This window comes from Cavia porcellus, unplaced genomic scaffold (genome assembly GCF_034190915.1).
Source record: "Cavia porcellus strain 051 isolate PalLab524CR breed Dunkin Hartley unplaced genomic scaffold, mCavPor4.1 scaffold_28, whole genome shotgun sequence".
NCBI classification, from domain to species: Eukaryota; Metazoa; Chordata; class Mammalia; order Rodentia; family Caviidae; genus Cavia; species Cavia porcellus.
The window spans coordinates 20,562,486-20,568,833 of record NW_026947511.1 but is presented as its reverse complement, the minus strand read 5'-3'; positions in this window follow the sequence as shown (position 1 = coordinate 20,568,833).

Genomic DNA, 6,348 nt, shown 5'->3' with positions numbered 1-6,348 from the left:
GTGCCTTAGCAAGACATTGCCCCCAAATAAAACAAATTGGAAAAAGGTCGGGGGATATATCTCAGTTCAAAACCCTGAATCTGATCTGCAGTGCTGGGCAGGGAGAAAGAAGTAGAGGAAGGGGTTCACTGCCGTCCACAGGGTCATCGCGTGAGCAAGAAGTGAACACCCATTGTGCCGAGGCACTGGAAATTTGGAGTAGTTTGTTGTCCTTGTACTGTTTTCAAAAACAGAAGTGCAAAATCACGGATTAGCCCTCAGGTTCTATACTAGCAGATTACTACCAGGCTATTTTTTAAATGCATAGAAAAAATACTGAATGAAAATAGCCTAAAATGATACCAAGAACTAGAACATGATTCTTTTTAATTCTCCAAATTTTCCCTATTTTTGAGATTTTTCAAAAAATAAAATCAAAATATTTATACATCTCACCCACCCTCAATGCATACATGCTTTTCAGAAAAGATTCAGTTGTGGAGGCTTTTGGTTCTGATTTTATTTGTGTTCATTTTAAGGAATAGTTATTTTGTGTTTTGAGGATGCAGATTTGCAAACTACACTTGAAATCTGAAATTTAAAATCCTTTGTCCTGTTTTCTAAAATATTTCTAGAGAAATCTAGACTAAAACTTTTAGAGCCCAAGTACTAGAAATATTGTTTTGGCCCTGAACTGTCTGCCCATATGTAATTTAATGTAACAAAGCAAAGTCAGAAATAAGTATAAAGAATTAACCATTTCTTATATTTTTTTCCTGAATTCATGCCAGTGACAGTCTAATAATGATGATGTCATAAGCCTGGAAACAAATAAATGATCATCTTCAAAAGTAGTTAGAGGAATAAAGAAAAGAGATCAAAGCAGTGGAGAAGGACTTCAGGAGTGGGGAGCAATATGAATAAGATGATAGAGAAAGGGAGACTGGAGGGGATCCATCACTTAGAAACCTGGGCTCTGAACATTTCAGAGGGAGGGAATCACACACTCACAGGTACCAGGTTAGGGATGAATACTTGTCTTCAAGAAATAGAAAATTCCCTGGTGTCATGAGCTCAGTGATTGGGGAAGAACTATAGAAGAATGAGAGGGAAGGTATTGCCTTTCCCACAGGCCCTGTCACCTGTGCTGAGAGTTTAATTCTACATGGCATGACGGCCACATTTTAAGAGGCACAGTGATATGTTTAAAGCATAATTATTAAAGTAAAAGTAATGTAACCCTTTCCCTAATGAACATAGAGATAGAATCATATGAACATAGACGGTAAAGAGGACAAAGTACAAAAAGCCTAACAGTGTACAAATTCCTCTGCCCTCACAGCAGTTATTTCATCACAAGAAATAATGGGGTACATGGGAAACGAAGGATCAGATTTTCAACTTACTAATATTGGATGATATTTGTAGATGTTAGCTCTGCAGACTTGGGGCAGCCTCCCGAGGACAAGCATCCCTTCCACGTAGACATGGGATGTCAGGCAACCCCTTCAATACATTCTCCACAGTTTCAACTCACAAAGCATATTTTAGGTGGAAAATGAGTACCGACAGAATCTTATAAGAAAATCTGTCTTCTTTAATAGAAAGAAAAAGATGGTACCCACGTGTACAAACTCCATCTGGACAGACATGTTGGGGATGGCATTTTACCGCTTGATGTTTTCTTATGTAATAAAACCCAGAAGTCATAGTAAAGTGAAAGTGCCATTTATCCTAGCTCTGAGACTTTGTAGAAAGGAAAATGAAGTGAATCATTTGCATAATACACTGGAATTTGGTTTTAGAATCTTCAAGCCACATTTTCAGGAACGACAGACACAATTTCAAATTCCACTCAGCAATAGTCCACCCTGTGCTAGTTGGCAAGGTTGGGAGAAAAAAATATCAAAATTAGATAAGATTATAACCTAATCTCGACAATTTTTCCACAAATACATTGCATAAAACATGATATTTATTAGCATATCAGGACTAGCATTAGCACTGTATTTTAAAAGCTTGAAATCTGGAGTTGTAGAGCCAGAATTGAGATACACAAGAGAGACACAAGAAGACTTCCAGAATAAATATGACTGCCCTTAGAAGTAGCAAAGAAAAAACATTCAATGTATTTTAACAACTAAACTGCAGGGTAACTCCATGCCCCTGGGAAAAAGAAAATCTTTATTCTCTCATAAAAGAATGAAGAACACACACATTTTGAGAACTATAAAAGCTGTAACTATGGAAAGGCCATCTGGACAACTAGATCTTCTCCACAGTACACTCTTCACTATTTTATTTGATCCTATTTTAATTACCTCAGAAAATTAGGTTTCTATCACTCCCCTCAAAAATTTTCTATCAAACCATTCGACATATATAGTAACTAATAGTCTCCTCCAACTAGTTTAAGCTACCCTGCCTGTCCATGTCTTACTGGCATTTTTATTACCCATTTTTTTTTCATTAGGGCTATCTTATCAAAATAATATTTTCTAAGAGTTCAAGTTTTTACTGAGAAAGCAATAGCTGGCAGTGGCTTAGGGGTGAGTTAATTTCTGAAAACCCCAAGAAAAAACATAAAATAATCTGTAATTTCTCCTTTCACCATTTATAAGCAAAATAAATGAATGTCTAGGGGAGATCCCTTTTCTTTCGTGGACACGTTTGGGCATTTGGAGAATGTGAACGTTCAGGGCTGCCTGAAGTATACATCTGAGAACAGGGAGGCATAGTCAAGCATGTCCGCTCTCTCTAACTCATACTCACTGCATAAGAGACATAATATTCTCTCCAAGCTTTCTGTGCGGTGGCATGTCACAGTAGAAACTATACAGAATGGAAGTCACAGGCTTGCTCTTCATTCTGCCAGGCTCCAGTGCTTTGACCAGGAGCAAGCCCATGGCATTCTGAGCCTCTGCCTTTTCATTCATACAATGACCTCTGGCCAAGTTCACTTTCAACCTCAGATTTTATAATGTACTCACATAATTAACCAGAACTAGATAGCACTTTTCCTAAAGACATGTTGGTATCATGTTGATGTGACGTATACTTTTAAGAGCAGAGAGGAGGGAACTTTTGAGATCTTGAAAAAATTAGGACAAACTCTTCTTATGTATGAGAAAGAATAGTTGAAAAGAGTTTGGTCATGTTTTAATATTACTTCAAGTTCCAGGTTCTATGTGTACATTATATTATAATGGGAAAATGAGCTAATTTAAAGAAGATGGGTTAATATAAAGTCATATTATTATGATCTATAGTAATTCAAAACTAGAATAGCAGAGTAACCAAAATCTCTAAGCAGCCCAAACTTCTTTTATATGCAAATGCAAGCTCCTCTGCCAAACATGCTAAGTTAAAAAACTTTCTTTTCTTCTGATTTCCTTTGAAATTGTGGAGTGATCAAAGGCAGAAGAGAAAAGAAAAATACAGAAATGTACTGTATAATCCATACCCTCAACAGATATTCCATGATTAGGAAAGTGAATTTATTTATTCTTCTGTTACAAGAGAGTATTATGCTCTAATATATTATTTTTATCCCTGGAAATGCAAATCAATGATTTTGAATTTTTATAAGCTATTGCATCTGTTAAAAATGTCTGCCATTGGACTGGGAAGACAGCTCAGTGACAGAGCGTTTGCAAGACAGCTCAGTGACAGAGCGTTTGCCTACCATCTCTAGTTTCTGGGTTTGATGCCCAGTAATAGAAAATAAAATTTAGTCTGTAGGCCAGGCTCAGCCACTTTTCTCATTGCTGAGACAAAATACCCAACACCTAAAGCAAAAGGAGGAATGGTTTATGGCAGCTCACAGTTCATAGAGGTCTCAACTCACAGGTGGCTGACTTCAGTGCAAGGTGGCGTGGTAGAGGGGTATTACAGAAGAGAAACAGTTCATGGAGAGAAGAGACCAAAACTACAAAGTAGCAAACCAGCAGCTCAAGACAGCAGCTCTCTTTCCGTACTTTATATTCTATCAAGGCCACACCCCTTTAGGAGAGGTAGTACTCACAGCCAGTGTGGCTCTTTGTTGGAGACCACTACGAAGCAGCTCTGAGCAGGATTTAAATTTTACTAATTGGCTTTCTATGTTTATCTGTGAGTCTGTCCTAGGCCTCGGCCCCTTGCCTGGTGACGGGAGCTGATTCATAGTAAGTGAACCTCTATGAATCACTGGCTGAGGCCTGTAATGGTATGTGAGGTCAGAGATACCTTAAAGGGCAAGTCCATAGGCTTGGGTACTTGGCTCCAACCCCAGTTAACAAGATAGAGACTGCAGTTGCAGAAATTACTCCTATGGTCTCACTTCTACCATGTCTTCATTAAGACAGTTTCACTGAATTGACTTGATTCATTACTTGGGAGATGTCCTTGCAGTGACTCTTAAGGTCTAGCTCATTGCCTGTGCTTTCCTGATTCCCTGCCCCTTGTTGTTGGACCTCATAAATAAAGTGGGCGCTGTAGAGAACTCTTTGTCTTAACCCTAGGAGTCACAAGTTTAATTAAAGGGTTTTGACCATCTTGGAGCCCTAAAAAATCATACAATTTGCCTCTTTTTATTTAACCTTGGCCGTACACTTGTTTGGGGGATCAGGGATCTAGGTCAGGACCCGATAGCTCTCCTCATTACCTACACACAGAACTATGCCAAACCAATCAGTGGACTAATTTAGTAATCACACATCCTTGATACCAGCATCACACACTCTAGATCCAGCTACCTCTGAAATGCCCCACCTATTGCCAAATGACGCTGTGGGGTTATAACTAGACACAAGCCATGACAACTTCAAAACACGTATTTATTTATCTAGATACCAGATTTTACATTTACCACATATCCAACTACACATTATAAAACACACAAACAAGGGAGATAGATATGCTAAACTGATTTAAATATGGCAAATTGTATGCATATATTGAAGCATTATATGGTACCACACTTATATGTACCATATTATACTTTATGTATTAATTTAAGAACAAAAATACTCTTAAATTTAAAAACATACACACAGAACTCTTTAAAAGTAACTTAATCATAGAATAAATTATATTTGCTCTTCTCTTGCTTTTCATAATGCATCATACTATCATCAGTTTATATCTCAAATTACTATACTGAAGTCAAGTCTCTTTGAATCAAAGTGATATGAACCCATATTTCAAATGTCCTGTTAATCATTCCAATGGGAAGGAGTTGACTTCTTGTAAGACAAGTAAAATAGATCATTAGCATTGTTAATTCCCAGTATGAATGAAAATACAATTCCACCAACTTTTTGGTGTTGCTTATGCTTATATATAATTAATGTCAACTTTTTCATAAAAATATGTTTAAACTACTTTTCCATTTTGTGACTCATGGTTTGGTTAAAATGAGGCAATAAAATCTGTAATGAACAAATGTAAACATCAATAAAAAGCAGCATAATAAAAAAGGAAGAAGAGTGGGGCACTGTGCCACTCTGCATGCTCCAGAACTCCCAATGGTTCCTCCAGATACCACCGAAAGGAAGGATAAAGACCAGCTGAGCCATGGACAAGTGAGTACACCTTTGTCAACCTGAATGTCTAATGTTTACATGAGTATTTTTTAATAAAAACATAAATGGAAGCTTTAATATTTATTCTCCACAGGCTACTCTAAAGGTCAAGAGTGTAAATCCTTGTCGTAGTAACAGAAGCTGTTATCCAACATTTTCCTTGAACATCAGTGGGTCATGGTCATGTGGCAGGCACCCAATTGCAAAAGAATTCTTCAGTGTGACCAGGAGGGACCTTCCATGGAGTTTAGAACATGCTCCCTCTCTTGGGAAACAGTGTTTCTCACCATGATGACCAGATGCTGCTTTCTCCTCTACGGATCAACCATTCATGACCCGACGGGGATAAAGGGGAAAGTTGTGAACACTTAACCCAAACACTTATTCCATTCTCAGGGTCAAGATAAGACTGATTTTCAAGGCCTCATTTATTCTGGGAGGTACTGCAAACTTTTACTGGTAAAGGTCACACCCTTATATAATGCGGTCATATGCCTGATCCTGTGATTAGGGATTTTGGGTGAGAGTGGAGTGTAACTGAGCTCCACATTTCTTTTACATCTTTGTGATGTCAGGGCTGCCATTACACAACACCAGAGCCCAGGTGCCTTTATTGCTCACTGTTCTGTAGGTTGTGCAGCACAAGATCACTGTGCTGGCCAGTTCTGGTTCCTGATGAGCTCTCTCTTCCTGGTTTGCAAGAGGCACCTTCTTTTCATCGTCTGTTCATGGGGGTCTTCCTTGGTGGAGGCCCTGGACAGAGCAAGAGAGCTCTCGGTGTCTCTTTTTATAAGAACATTACCTTACC